A 16,999-nucleotide genomic window follows, 5' to 3' on the forward strand; every position below is an offset into this window, starting at 1 on the left:
AGGTTTGTCAAGTTGCCAAGGGGTTTAGTCAAAATACTGGCCTATATCAGCCATTGCCTGTTCCATCAAGGCCATGGGAGGACATAAGTATGGATTTTGTTCTTGGATTGCCAAGGACACAAAGGGGTAATGACTCAATATTCGTGGTGGTTGATAGGTTCTCCAAAATGGCACATTTCATTCCATGCCACAAAACTCATGATGCTGCCCATATTGCAGACTTGTTTTTCAAAGAGGTGGTAAGACTACATGGTCTTCCAAGGAGTATAGTTTCTGACCGAGATACTAAATTTGTGGGGTATTTCTGGAGGACATTGTGGAAGAAGTTGAGAACAGACTTGAAATTCAGTTCCACGCATCACCCAAAGACTGATGGCCAAACAGAAGTGGTAAATAGAAGTCTGGGCAATTTGCTAAGATGTTTAGTTGGAGATAAGCCCAAGGGATGGGATTTGATTCTACCACAGGCAGAGTTTTCTTATAATAACTCTGTAAATAGGAGTACTAGAAAATCACCATTTCAAATTGTATATGGAAATAGCCCAAGGACTACACCAGAATTGAGGAAGATAGAACAAGGGGAGAGAACAAGTGCTAAAGCTGAGGAATTTGCTGAACAGATCAAGCGTCTACATGAGGAGGTTCAAGCACACATTATCAAGATGAATCAAGAGTATAAAGCTAGGGCTGATCAAAGGAGAAGACATAAGGAATTCCAAGTAGGGGACCTTGTCATGGTGCACTTACGAAAAGAAAGATTTCCAGTTGGTACTTACAACAAGCTGAAAATGAAGAAATTTGGCCCCTGCAAAGTTTTGAAGAAACATAACTCAGGAAATGCATATGAGGTGGAGCTGCCAGATGGTATTCACATTTCTCCCATTTTCAACATTGCAGATTTAACAGAGTATCATGATGATGATGCAGATGAGGAGCTGGTCTTAGAGCCATGCCCAATTCCTGCTTCTAAGAAGGAGGAGATAGAAGACATTCTAGATCATCGTGTGGGTAGGAGTACCAGAAACAGGCAGTATGAAGAGTATTTGGTCAAATGGAAAGGACGACCGATCGAAGACTCAACTTGGATTTCAGCAGCTGAGGTTTCCCATTTGGGATTTCCTCTACCATCCATAAAGTGACAGAGTCACTTTTCAATCTACCCTGGGTGTCTGATGCAGGAGCATCCAGAGGTATAAGGGCAATCCTGTGTCAACCAAAAAAATGTACTTAGACTTAGTTTCTGTTTTATGTCTTTACATTTTTGGATACCCATTTGGCTCAAATAAAGGTTCCAACTCTCATAGTTCAACTATCAGTGCATTTGAAAATCCCGAAAAAATAGGAGCATGCAATTTGACCATCATTTTGGTGACCTAGAAGGTGCGACTTGGCCAGATGAATATAATTGAGATTTAGAGCATTCCAGAAAAAGAATCAGGTCAAAAGGCCCCACGGTTTGAAAGTTATTACAGTTTTTCGGGTTTTGGAGACCTCCTAAGAATGCTTCAAAGTCAGGTTTGGGGCATTAAATGACCTCAAAAAGGGTCAAAAAATGGGGGTAGAGCGAAGCTTGTCCATAGGGCTATAGAGCTTTCCAAAAATGTAAACGGTTCGTCAATCGGAGCTATGGTTCAAAAGTTATGCCTCCCAGAAGTTCGGCTACCGTTTCTGGATTCTTCTAGATTTGCACCGACTTCTAACGCAGCTTCTGGAACCTTCTATTTTGTCGGTGGATGCCTACTAGCACTTTCTAGAATGTACTCCTAGTCCTTAACCCTTCGGGGTCTATTTAAGGAGATTTCTGGCATTGTAAAAGGCAGTTCGGATTGGAGCTTGAGAGGAGGTGCTAAAAGGAGAAATATTCTCCAAATTTTTGCTATTGTAAGCCCATAGGGCATGTTTTGAAGTTTATTTTCTTTGCACTGTTTGTACTAGCTTATTTTCTCAGTTAATATAATTCCCCCTTTCTATTGTGTCCATTCTGTTGTTTGGGTAGTGTCTCCATCAATATCCATGATGGCCTTGACCTTTTTAGGATCAATCTCAATACCATGTTGTGATACAATGAATCCTAGGAGCTTTCCGAAGGTAATGTTGAAGACACATTTCTTAGGATTGAGCATGAGACAATATTTAGCCAATAGATCAAACACTTCCTCAAGATGAGATAAGTGATCAAGGGCATTAAGAGATTTGACTAAAATATCATCTACATAGTCCTTAAGAGTTTTATGAATTATGTCATGGAAGATGATCATCATGGCACATTGATATGTTACCCCATCGTTCTTTAGCCCGAATGGCATCATGTTATAATAGAATGTTCCCCAAGGTGTGGTAAATGATGTCTTATGTTGGTCTTCCTCTACTATCTGAATCTGGTTGTATCCAGAGAAACCATCCATGAGTGATAAGAGCTCATGGCCTACGGCGAGATCAACAATCATGTCTATATTTGGCAATAGGAAATCATCCTTTGGACAAGCTTTGTTGAGATCTCTGAAGTCTGTGCAAATTTTGATATCACCAAAAGGTTTTGTAATAGGTACCATGTTGGAAATCCATTCGGAATAATCAATTGGGGGAATGATTTTCACTTCTAGCAATTTTTCTAGCTTTGTTTTAACCAACAGAGCAACTTTAGGGTGCATCTTATGGAGCTTTTGCTTGATAGGTTTAGCACTTGGATCCATAGCCAGATGATGCACTACTAACTTGGGGTCCAACTCTGACATGTCTTGATAGGACCATGCAAAATGACCAACATTTTCATGAAGGACTTCAATGAGAAGATCATCTATCTACACAGGTGGTAGAGATGTTGCGATATATGTAATATGTGGTATCTCAATTAGATTGATATTGACTGGTCTAGTTTCCTCTGTTAAAAATGAAGATATGGGAGGCCTATGCTCCTATCGGGGAAGGATGAAATCTCCATCCTTGTGTGCCTCAGAGAGGTTTTCATTGTCAGGTACATTCTTTATTTTCATTTCATTTTATGAGTCATCCAATGGTGCCCCAGAGGAGTTTTCACTAGAGGATGTTTTGCATTTGCATTTTTCTTTTTTGTTTCCTTTTTTAATTCAATTTTGTGACTGGAGATTTCCTCCTCCCCAAAGTAACCTACTGGATCCATTTTGTAGACATATGCAGATGGTGGTGGCGGTCATTTATGCAATGTCTTCGCCCCCATGAATTTAAGGAGTGCATGCTCGATAGAGAATTCGTCAACATGGAAAACACTTGGTTGGTCCCAATCAATGAGTTTGGGGTGAGCGAGTGGTAGGTCTATAAGGTTGAGGGATAATTGGCAGAGCACAGATGCTCCGAGGATAATCTCATCATGGAAAATATCATCGTAGGATTTCTTTTCTACTTCCTTAGGAATTTTTTCGACCTCAATGAGACTATTTTGGATGTTTTTGAAGGCATGGCCATCTTTTGTGGTGCCCCTAGTTACGGGGAGTCCATAGCCTAAGCCTTACTTTTTCTTTTTTGGGTATGCCTCTACAAGCTACCTAATACCTGTTTCCAGACTTCCTAGACCACCTCCTTGATAATCCCATTGTTCAGTGGCCAGGCAATGTGACCATGGGTACTTTTGTTTAAAGTGACCAAGCAACTCTTCACTCTTTGGAGGTGGCTCTTTGTATAACCATGTGTTAATATCTGGAGTGGTTTCTTCGCCATCAAGGATACCCTTGGTGATGAATGTGGTAGGGCTCATCTGTTTGAGTTGAGAGGTAGTATTTTGCTTTGGCCCTTGATGTGTCGAGAATCCTTAAGTATGTGGATCAAGTGGTAGAGCACCAACAACAAAAGCATATGTGAGACTATATTCACCACATCCTTGGTAGTTGATCTTAACTGTGGAAAGAGTGGAAGCTAAAATGGTATCCAGATTGTGGTAGGTGCTAGAGGAACTAGTTGTGGTGTGGCCAATGTCAATTATAGGACAATGATTGGTGTGTGAAGCTTCGACCAAATTGCAATAAGCAAAGGGTTCAAGATCTTCATGGATGGCTATCTTAGTGCCATTATGCAAAAAATTGACACACTGATGATATGTGGATGTAACGACCTTCATGGCATGAATCCATGGGTGGCCAAGGAGGATGTTGTATGAAAGGTTAAGATCAACTATGTGATAAACTATTTCTTGAGTGGTTGGGCTGACTCTGAGAGGAAGCAAGATGGTTCCTTCAGTGGTGTGCTCCAAGTTGTCATATGCTTTGATGGAAATTACCTCATTAATGATATCTACCTCAGTGTATCCTGCCTATTTGATGAATTTTAAAGTACATAGATTTAAATCTGATCCATTATCTATCATGACTCATTTAATTGCAAAGTCAGAAACTGTGACATCTATGCGGAGTGGAAGGATATGGTCAGGTTCAACTGCTAGGATGTTGGTGGTTTTGAAGGAAAAAACATATTATGTAGAAAGATGGCCAACTAAGTTGCAAAACTTAGTAGCATTTATGTCAGTGGGGATGTGTGACTCGTGGAGAGCACTATCAAGGATCTCTTGATAAAGTGGGCTTGTTTGTAAGAGATCTAGAATGGAAATTTGAGCTGGCGTGTTTCCAAGATGTTCCAGGACATTATACTATGGTCCTCATGAGGGTGATCTTGATGAAGGTGTTCTAGATGGTGGTGGTCTTGATGGTGCAGATATAGGTGGGCCAACTATATTGAGTTAATCTCAGCGAGTAGTCACTACACATTAGGTATTCAAGCCTTTGGTGTTTATAACATTGACAGACGGCTCAACTTATGATATGCAGTCGATGAGGCTCCAATAGTCCAAATATGCTGAGGTATAGTTTTGAGACTTATCTCGATAATCACCTTGTTTATTTGGAGCATTGTTTGGCTTGTTGATAGGGGTGTTTGTAGGTTCTTTTCTTGTGTTTGTGTTATGAGGAGGAAAAGCATTTTGATAGATCATCAATCCTACATTGGGTGAAGCTTGTGCCCCCACTGTGATCTCTTTCTGGTCAATAAGATCTTGGACATAATCTTTGAGTTGCATGCACTTGAGGGTGGTATGTCCTTTGACACGATGGAATTTGTAGAACTCATTATCCTTATACTAGGATGCTCTAGACTGATTGGGTTCCAAGGGTTGTCTCAGTGGATATCGAACAAGATTATCCTTGGCTAGTTTTTCAAATATTGCATCAAGGGGCTCCCCCAATGGGGTGTATGTGTATGGTTGTCTCTGAACACGTGGTTTAGGTGTGGCTGAAATTGTAATGGCAATAGTTTGATTGTGATGGGTGGGTACTTGTTGATTGTTCTAAATAGGGGGTTGCTGATATACATGAGGTTGTTGTTGATAAGGTTATTGTTGACAAAATATGGTGGGATTGTTGGCAACCACCCCAATGTTATGAACATTTCGAGTGTTGGTGATGCCATTGGTCATCATGTTTATTTATTTATTCCAATACCATGTTTTGTCATTACTCAGGCCTTAGTCTTGGGTGTTTTCTTTGTAAAGTTTAATGATGCCATCTTTAATGAGCCCTTGCTCAAGTCCCATCCCTTTTTCCTTAATGTCTTTGTATGTTTGGAAATAGTTCATAACCATGTGATGGGCAAGCCTAGGATGTGCATTATTTATGAACATTTTTACAAGGTGACATTCTGGGATGGTACATGAGATCCTAGTTGTGAGGATTTGCCAACATTGTTAGTATTCTGTGAGGCTTTCTCCTCCTTTTTGCTTGGTATGAACTAGGTCTACTACAGATAATTCAGTTTCGACAAGCTGGGTACATTGAGTTACAAAGGCTTTAGAAAGATCAGTGAAGGTTTTAATGGTACCTTGGGGGATACAACAGAACCATTCTAGGGCTGGTCCTCCTAAGATTTTCAGAAAAAGTCACATGAGGAATACATCATACAGGCCACTTCTTGACAATGCATATAGAACTCTTTGACATGTGTGACTTGATCACTTTTTCCCCTAAATTTATCAAACTTGGGGATCTCAAAGTGTTTAGGAAATGGTGTCATTGTGATGGTTTTATCAAATGGATATGGGCAATCATTTTCAAATTTAAAAGTTTTGGAATCTGTCCCATCTTTGAGGGCCTTGAGAGCATTTTTCATTTCCTCCCATTCAGAATTTATAGGTGGGGGAGCAGATTCCCTAGGTCCATGTGCCCCCAATGTGGGATACATAACAGATGCTGAATATTGATATAGAAAACTCTGACTTTCATATGGTGTTTGTGGAAAAAAAGGTTATGCAACTGGTGGGATGGATACCATGGGTTGTTGGAACGTAGTTTTTGCATACTATTGCATCTACTGGGTAGATTGTGGATGGGACTGGTAAGTATGAGGTTGTTTCCCCACTAGATAATTTTGTGTAGATACTTGAGCATATTTTTGATGTGATGATTGTGGCTAAAAAGGTGGTAGTGTTGGCAATGCCTGGGCCATGCTTTGGGAATATATACCTTTCCCAATATATGTTGGTTGTGCTCCTAATTAAGAAAGCAACTAATTATGAACAGGTGCAAGGTAATTAATATGAGAAAAAGTACTCACAGGATGTAATTGCAGTAGAGGGGTGGTTTGGCTATTTCCTAAGGGTGGCATAGAAAAGTAGTTGGTGAGGGGTTGTAGAGAATAGCTTTGTGGAGTGAGGGATGAAAGTGTCTAAGGGATGGACATGGATGTGGCACTAGAGGGAAGGCAAGTGGTAGGTCCTTATGCCATAGTAACACCCCAAGGTCCTAGAGGAAATGAGGCCAAAGTATTTTGGCTAGTAACAAAGGGATTGGTAGTGATGTTGGGTGGAATGCAAGATGAAGTATTTGACCCTAGTGATGGCATTCTAGTGGTAATCGGACTAGATGTGTTCTGGGATGAAAGGGAAAATGGAAAGGGGCGATGTTGTGAAGTAGGGAGATGATTGAAGCATATGTAGATGATACACTTGGGGTTGTTTGAGATGTAGTATGTACTAAGATTTGAGTGAGGATGGGATGGGTGTTTTGTGGAATGGGAGCAGTCACTTGGGTTGAGGGTATATTTGGGTCTGCAGGCTCTGTCGGCAGTGGTTGGTATCCATTATTGGGTGAGGAGAAGGGATCAAAAGGGTTTGAGGACCCTGCAGAAGGTGGTTGCCACCCAAACAGGGGATGTGTAGGATCCATAATGTGGGGAGGTGTTGGACATCCAAACTCAAAAGCACCAATATTGTCTCTTAAGAAATTTTCCATGATGGTTTCCTTATTTCGATCTATGATGGCATTAACAATGGTCACATGGCTAGTTGGTTCATGAAAGCATCAATATCTATGGAGGAACTTGTTTCTTATAGGTTTTGTGGTGGAGGATCCGGTGGTGTCATGGAAACTATGGGTTACAGTTGAGCTCAAGATGTGTTACTACTATGACTAGGATCCATGTCCTTCTTTTTTCGTGTGTTCTTACCAAAATGTATGGTGGGTGGCATGAAAGGATGATTTTATTAAGGATGAAAATGCAAAGAAGGATGATGCTAAGTATATGCAATACTTTAGGAGTCTATATGATATGGTGCTAAGTGAAGGAGGTTGTGTTTCCCTTAAATATGATCGTGGAAATGTAATGGCGATATGAAATGTGTGGCCCAAATCTTTGGCTCAAGGTGATGTGGGACATAAATGATAGCCTAGTTCTAGAAAATGTTGATTTTCAAGGACAACTATGATGTTGGGATGGGTGGAAATTGCTTTTAGGGAAACACATTTTTTCAAGAAATGATGCTAAATGTTTTTAAGTATGTGAGTAAATGGTGGGAGGTACTAGGGCTTAATGATGCAAGAATGCAAGGAGGTGATCCTATTTTAAATACTTGTGTAGGGGAAAGGCTCCTATGTGAAAAACTAAAGCTATGAGGAAATAAGTGCTCAAGTGTGTGTGGAAAAAGAAAGACCTAATCAGAGTGGGTAACACTAGAGTTGTTATAAGGCTATGATTAACACCGTGTCGAAGAGTTAGGTTCTGAATTTTGTAATCCCACTCAGTTTTCAATGCAATGTTTACATCGTCTTTCTCAAATTGGTCTAACTTGGCAATCCTTGGGTTGGGGGTATGTTTTCTGTGTTTTGCATCTATTTCCTTGGAAATTGATATTTGTGGAAGTTTAGCCTTTTTGAACTTAGCCTTGGGTTGGCCTAACATGAGATAACTCTAAAAGATTTGATCACAACTATGGGGTTTTATAGGTAGCAACTACACTAAGTGTACCTTTTGACCTTGGGTTGGGATCATAAATCAATTGAGGGATAGCTAAGTTTCTAGAAATGATAAAGTAGTGAAATGAGGCAAACTTTAGACTTTTAGGTTTTGTTGTGAATGAACATGCTAACAATCCTTTGGTGAAGAAGTAAGGAGTACTTGTTTTGAAGACAAATGTGTTAGGTTCGGTCAAGTAGGATAGGTAATAAGGATATTTTGAAAAAGGACAATTTTTTGGATTAACGACAAAAGGGTTAGTTTGGAACTAAATTTTGTTGGATAGTGCAGTTTCAAGACAATAAGTATAGTTTGGAATAAGGTAAGGATAAATCAAAGAGACAAAACATTGTTGCAAATGGACTTGCTAACAACTATTCGTATATGAAAAGATGGGGTCTTTCAAAGGCAGTATGTGTTATTTTTAGTCAAGTAGGATAGGTGATAAAGATATTTTGAAAAAGGGCAAATTTTTTGGTTTAAGGACAAAGAGGTTTAAACTAGGACTTGTTTTGTGGTTTTTGAGGGAACAAGTTAAATTTTTAGAAAAGGGAAAGTTGGACCAATGAGACAAAATTTGTTGTGAATGGACTTGCTAACAACAATCTTTTGAGATAACAAAGATGAAACTTTTCTAATAAGAGGGTTTTTATGAGCAAATAGTTTCTCAAAGGACAAAGCAACTTTGAGAAAGACAAACAAATGATCTCTTCCGCAAAAGGATTTGATGGTAACCATAAGAATGTGTATGTTTTTCATGGGTCTTGAGCACAAATAAGACAATTCAAACACATGCTTTATCCCTAAGGTCATTTTTTTTGGTTGCAATATGCTATTCAATGACCCACAACGTGATGTCTCCTGATTCTAGTGCAATATGTCCCTCTCATCGAAGAGGTGAGTTGATACAAGAGTCGATCAACAAATGATACACATCAAATAATCTTCAAGGCATGGAAAATTTAAGTCCCCCTTCTACGGGAACAATAACCCTTGGAGATGAAACCCAAGTGGTCTTATGCCTCTACCAGGGGAGCACAATGGTGAGTAATCTTGAGGGATGTTGTTTCCCTTACACCATGAATGAACATACCATGGAAAAATATCAAGAAAATTTAACTAAGAGGGTTGTAAATGGGTTTGTGATGTCTCACCAAATGGTTGTTATGTATGTGATCCACTTAAGAATCTATTTCAAACATACTAAAATCATGGGAATGTATTCCCACCTTAGGCTACCCCCAGAAACACACTGTCCGAACTTGGGTGATAGAGCTAGAAAGTTTACCTTTCTCCTCAGTTATTTACTGGCCAAAATTTTTATCAGTTTGAGCTTCTCACGAAAGGGGAAGCTCTTCCCAGAGGTGAATGAACTCGCTAGAAGCACTCCTAGGTTGTTGCAAATGATCTTGCTAACAACTTTCAGTACATGCATCACATATTTTAAGGTCTTAAGATGTAGGAAATAGAGAAGACAAAGATGTGCTAAAAGCCACAATCTCAATACATTCAAGACACTTGATTCATTGCTATTTGGACACTTTAGTGCTCTATTTTATGACTTGAAGACATATGTGATTAACATTCAGAGGTTCGTTCCAACTTAACAACATTGCCAACAAAAGTAAATCGAGGCAACAAAATGGAAATCGAACATGAAAGCTTTAAAGAGCAGGGAATAAGATGATTTTTTTTTTCTTTAGAGCATTCAAGATTGGATGAAGTTTATTTTAAGTACCAAATTTGAAGTGTTCACCCATAATGCTTGTTTAAACTTAGAATGAAATGTTCATCGCATTGGTTCAATTTTAAGCTTTAATCATTCATTCCATGGAAAACGGAAAATTTCTTCAATTTTAAACTATTAAAAGAAAATTATGATGATAAACCTGCAAAAAATCAGTTAGTTCAAAAACATGCAATAGAAAGTGTTATCAATTACAACAGAGCAATCCATGCTGCAAACCCACATGTATAGATAGAAATCCTAAAGGTGCGAGAACATGGTCAGAGGTCATGAGAGTGTTGCATAGGAACTGGTGAAAAATGTAGAAAATAGTTCATGGGATGAAAAGTCACAAAGCGATCCCATGAGAAACGATCCCATGAATGGTTTTAGCAGCATTCCTATGGACAAGTTCTTTGGTGGGTTTGATTGACAACATGAAAAGTGTGTTTTGCAGGTTTGACTAACAGGAGAATGCATTCTCGCGTGTTTTATTCTACGATCCTACAGGTGAATTTTGGCATTCCCACAAGAAGAATAATGGTGGGGATGCGGGGGCTACTTTATGACACGTGCATATGAGGGTTAGTGGCAAATAACAAACTCACTTTCACGGGTTCATGTTCTCGTTGATATGTAGCTGCAATCCCGATGTCATGGGTTCATGTTCCTGGGGTTGCAAGATCGTGAACAAACAGGTTTCTAAAATTTTTAAAAGTGAAAAATGATTAGATGGTTGGGAGCACAATTTCCAAAGAGTTACTTGTGTACCTGCAAAAATGTTAGCAAACCACCTGCAAACACCCACAAGCATAAAATGTTATATTGGTTAGTTTATCACAAAAACTCAAAAAATATGATTAGATTGACTCAAATGTGGGGTCCCACTGGGCGTGCCAAAAATATATCACCTAATCTAGTAAAGTAACATGAATACTAACCATCAAATGAGAGCATTAACAAAACATAAGTAGTTAACACTTAAGATAGGACTGATGGTTATCACCACAAAAGGAAGCAAACCAAGAATGGTAGGCTCCTTATGCTATAACCCATGATGAAGTGGAGGTGTCCTTGATGGGAGAGGATGTATGCTCACATGCTCAAGCTTCCAAAGGATGTGAGTTTTTACCAAGTGTGTGTATGGATGAGGGTTTCAAACAATGGAGGTATGGAGGGATTTCAACATTATGATGGTATTTTGGTAGTTTTTAGGCTCTCAAAATAGCATTATAACTTTGCATAAAAGGTGGATGATCTTTGTGAAAGGAGAGGGTTTCATTTATAGGCCAAGGGGTAGAGAGATGGATGGTCAAGATGCAAGGATGACAAAGTAGTGAGGGAGGGTCAAGATGCACTCAAAAGGGGGCACATGGATTGTGCTTGTTTAGAGCCAATAGGGAAGTGACACTTGTCACAAGGAGGATAAGTGTGAGAGGATGGGATAAGGGTTGGTCAAGGGAGTAAAGAGGGAGGTTGAGTATGTAAGAGTCATAAAGGGGGATGTAAGAGTCATTAATGTTGGAGGGTGAGGGAAGGAGATATTTTGACTTTAGCTTGGGTTAGCAAGTCTTAACCCTTGCTTAAAGTTGTGCCAATGTTTACGAGGGGGATTGGGATTAGCTTAGAAAGGGGGTTAGGAGGGCAAGTAGCTTAGCTTTGATGGGATGGGTTAGTTAGGTGGCTAAGTGAGGTTAGTATGGGTGAATGGGTTGGATTAGGGGTTAGGATAGGGTTTAGGGATGTTTTAATAGTTTTTAGATATTTTATTTAATAATATAGGGATATGGGATTAAATTAAATAGATTTGAGAATTTATTTAATTTAATAGAGGAATAGGGATTTAATTGATAAATTGATTTTGGGTTATCATTTGATTTTATCAATTGGACTATAGTTAATTTAATTAATTAATTAACTAGGAGATGATGATTAATTAATTAATTAGTAAATATTTAATCAATAATGTCCTAGGAGATGACTAAATATGATTACCTAGTGATGTAATCAGATTTAGGTGTCTACATTTTCCTCAGCTAGAGATAATCGTAAGTGAAAACCAGATAATCAAGAATGTTAGGCATTGACTCATCAAATCAAGCACAAATATCATATGGGGATGTGACTAACAAAGGCCCCACTATATATTTATTATGACAGTGACTAAACAAGAATTTGGAAAATGCCAAAGAAATAATATAGGAATTTGAAATTAGGTTTGACCTAATATCATGTGCGAAAGACATGACACGTTATGACCAATGCCCCATGTCACGTGGGCATGGAGGACCCACCACCAATTGAGTAGATATTAAAGGGGGGAGATTAAAATATAAGATGGTTACAAATGGGGTGGTCATTGAGGCTATGGGAGATGTGGTGTATCGCAGATGAGAGCCAACAGACAATAAAATACACTGCAAATTAGATCCATTGCCAACAAAGGATAAAAAAACATCAGACATTCAAAGGATGGGTCAAAGCCCCAAAAAAATAAATTACTATGAAAATCAAGCATATTGGGTTGCATGGTTGATGGGTTGGTCAATGTCATTAGCATATTTCCTTGGGACAATCACAAATTATATGGTAAGAGGGATGATGTGTTTTGCATATTGGCATGCTCTTTGCACAGTTCAAAGGTTACACCTCATATTAATTTGCAAACCAAACATCACATGAAACAAGGAAAATAAGAACAATGCACATACTATGTGGGAAAGACAAATAAAGGTAAAATGTCATAATCTTATAGGGCTAAGTGCATCAATTAAAGTATGTAATAATTATTTATTTATTTGTATAATATGTCAAAATATGTGATGTTTAATATGCTATTTTTATTCATTAATATAGTACATTATATATATAATATATATGTGTGTATAAGTCAATATACAAATGCAAAATATATAAATATAATCAAAGGATAATTTAAAATAATTATTGAAAAGATGTTTTTGATAATCTATTTAAAGTATATACTTAGAAGATTGAATATATATGCATAGATGTTCCATTTATATATATTTAAATTAGACTTTTACCTATATTATAGTGGAATGATTTTATGAAGAATTATCCATTGTCCTTGAGTATTATATTAATCGCTCTCTTATTGTTTCAATATGTACTATAAGAGTTATTTGCTTTGATATTTTCTGAGAATGTTCTTATAGGAAAAAGAGGGAGATTAAGATTCAGAGTGAGGCTGACATTTCAGTCAACCTAGAAAGAGAGGGAGTAGATAGAGGATATGGTTCACTCTACCTTCTATGGTCTTGGTTGTATTGATTCAAAGGGAGTAAACCATATTTACATGGATTCTTAAGTGATCAATAAATTGTATTAGTCATGAGGATTGTGATTCATGAATATACTTTGTAACTATGTGATTTTAATGGACCTACCCCCTATGTACATCATGAGGAGGTGATGACTTCCAAATGATGTCACTTGTATTTGTAGAAGTTAGAGGGAGTAAACCATATTTACATGTATTCTTCAATGATCAATAAATTGTATTAGTCATGAGGACTGTGATTCATGAATATACCTTGTAACTATGTGATTTTAATGGACTAACCCCTATGTACATCATGAGGAAGTGATGACTTTTAAATGATGTCACTTGTATTTGTAGAAGTTACTGTAAGGAAATTTGAGTTTTGTGAGATGTTAATAAAGTTTAAGAATTCATTTTAACCATCTATGAGTCTCTCCTTGATGAATGAAACTTGACATATGAGTTGTAGAATCATTCATGTGACACAATCATACTTAATCAAGATATCAGTGTATTGTGGACGAGTTTGATAAAATGGAAGGACATGTTCACTTCCACTATTAAACAAAATGAATGTTTGGACCTTCAATGTATAGAACGAGAAAGTTGGAACTTAAAAAGGATTTGTCATATTTGATACAAAATTTTTCAACAATATAAGAATGAGTGGAAATTTTACATTGTGGGGTGAATAATAGTCAATGTTCCATTCCCACTTGAACCTTATTTAGAGGGGAGATTTTCCATTATCAAATAATCTAAAAAGATAATTAATGAATCTTCATGTGCAGATAAGTATTTGTATCTTTTACATGTATCTAGTCTCTCTCTTATTTGTAATTCTATACATACTATAAGGGTTATTTTTCTTGATCTTTTCCTTTATGTTTGAGGATATTCTTATAGGAAAAGAAGGTTGATACTTTACATATGCTACCAAATATTGTGCAAACTCAGTCTAATGATAGTAGCTCCAAAGACCCTAATGATCAAGAAGGATAAAGTGAGGCTCTCGAAGAAAACATTTTTTATGATTGAGATTATGAGATTCTTCTCCATTAAGAGGGAGTATGAGACTTCTTCTAAGGTAATGCATGAGCTTAGAAAATTGATACTTAGAGGAGTCTAGAAATACATGTGGGTAACTACATGATTTTGATGGGCCCACTCCTATGTATATCATGATGAAGTGATGAATTATCACCCAAAAATAAGATATCAGATTTAGAGTGAGTCTGACAAGAATCCTTGGGGAAGAAAGTCTCCAAGGAAGTAACTACTGGACCTAACTTTCCAAAATCATTGTTCAGAGGGATATTTTTTTGAGGTACAATCCTTTGTGAATGATATCTTCTTTATGAGGAGGAGTTCTAAGTGAAACTCCTTGTAATGCATTCTTGTCTGTGAGAGAAAATTAAGGTGAAAGTCTTTCTATCACCCTCTAACTGGGTTCATGGCGGTTACTATTTCACATATGATATGTAATAAAAGGTGACGATCTTTCATTTTTATATTTAAACAAAAGGAAACTATTATAAGATGATGATCTTATAAATGGTAGACCTGTTATCATGAAAGACTTCATTAAATTATTGTCCTAGAGTGCTAGAAATCATGATAACGAACAGACAGAAGGTAACCATTGTAAGGTGGCAATCTTATAAATGGTAGATATTTTATCATGGTTCTTTGGGCTAGATTTTTTCGAACACCATGATAACCAACTTGTTATGGTTCTTTGGGTCAAATCTTGTCAGACACCATAACATAGTTATTACTATAGACCACACTTAAGGTGTTGTTTTAAAGTTATAGAAATTGCTTCAATTGTGTGTTATGAAAGGTGAGAGATTTAGCCTCATAGTGAATTAAATATCAAACTGAGATGATATCTCTTCATATTCTTGAGAGCATAACATGTTCTGTAAATCTTCTCTAGCTAAGAAGGAGTGTTAAGGTTGTAGTGTTTGTTGGATTGACTTTAACATAAGACAACTTGTTGATGGTAAATCATCTTTAAAATAAATATCTTTTATATATATATATATATATATATATATATATATATATATATATATATATATATATATATATATATATATATATATATATATATATATATATATATGTAATATAATATATATTATATATATTAGACATTATATATTATTATATAATAATATAATAATATATTACATTTATGGTTAACATATTAATATTACATATATGCTTAAGATGAGTTACATATATGGTTATTTATATTACTATTATATTAATATGTTAACTAGTGATGTTTAACTGTAGAGACATGTCTCTTCCTCAGACATGTCTCCTCTTCTCATATTTATGAATCCTCAAATTTGCAACTAGAAAATCATCAATAACAATGGCTGATTCTACATTTGCAGAAACGATCCTAGAAATAACAATTATCCCCCAAATAAACAAGCCCAAAATTTCCTTGGACATAATCAATAAAATAACCTCTATGGGGTGTATCATGAAATGAAGCCCCAAAATCTAAAATCCAAGAATCATCAACACTTTCTAAAGAAAGAAGCAATGCATCCTCTTTGGATTTTTTACTTAGTACATTTGCCTCCTTGTTCCCTTTTGGTTTATCTCCTTCATTGTTCTTTTTATGCCCTAGTTTTCCATAGTACCAACAATCTCTCAGTCCTTTGGATTGAGACCTCTTCCCTTTTGATTTTTATCTTGATTTCCCATGATTTATAGAATTACTTCCTCCCTCAATCATTCATTCTCTACTTTGTGCATTCAAAGTACTTTCTGATGTAGATCCACCTAAGGTTTTCCTACAAAATTCCTTACTCAGAATAACACCAATCACATCATCAAATTTTAGGGTATTAGATCTAGAAATAGAATTACTCACAACCATTACCAAGTTATTCTAGCTTTCATGCAAATAACACAAAATCAAGAGAGCCCTAATTTCTTCATCACAATTAACATTCACAGAAGATAACTGACTAGTAACCATATTAAACTCATTTAAATGATCTGCAAAAGATCCAACTTCTTCCATCTTCATATTAAATAAACGCTTGATGAGAAATATCTTATTTGAAGCAGATGACTTTTCATACAACTTTTCTAGGGTTTGCATAAACTCTTAAGTCATCTTTTCTTTTGTAATGTTAAATGTCATCGATGATACCAGGCATAATTGAATGCTTCCAAGGGCCTTTATATCTAAAATATCCTAGTCCTCATTTGTCATAGTTTCTTATTTTTTGGCTTTTCCTTCCAATGGCTTCCATAAATCCTTTGGATAAAGATAGTCCTCCATTTGCATTTTCCATAACTGAAATTTTTGCCCCTTAAACTTCTCAACCTTCAGCTTACCCTCGTCTATCATTGCTCCCACTCAACTGTGAGACTCCCACTCAATCATGAGACTTTCCTATAGAGGATAACTGAAAAAAACTTGCTATAATACCACTTTTTAGGATTAACCACAAAGAAAATAAAAATTATATGAAAATATAATCAATATTAAAATATAATAAATCGCACAAAAGAGAACACAAGACACCAAGATTTAATGTGGTTCACCCAATCCTTGGGTTACATCCACCAAACAACAAGTCCAATATTATTATTATCCAATGATTACAACTTAATTACAATATGTAATCACTTGCAACTCAATACCATCACAAGAAGAAATTATCACATCACACCCTATGAAATCCCTAACCCTAAGCCCTTTTATA

Source organism: Cupressus sempervirens, chromosome 5 (assembly GCF_028749045.1).
Source record: "Cupressus sempervirens isolate cs-2001-9-10 chromosome 5, ASM2874904v1, whole genome shotgun sequence".
NCBI lineage: Eukaryota > Viridiplantae > Streptophyta > Pinopsida > Cupressales > Cupressaceae > Cupressus > Cupressus sempervirens.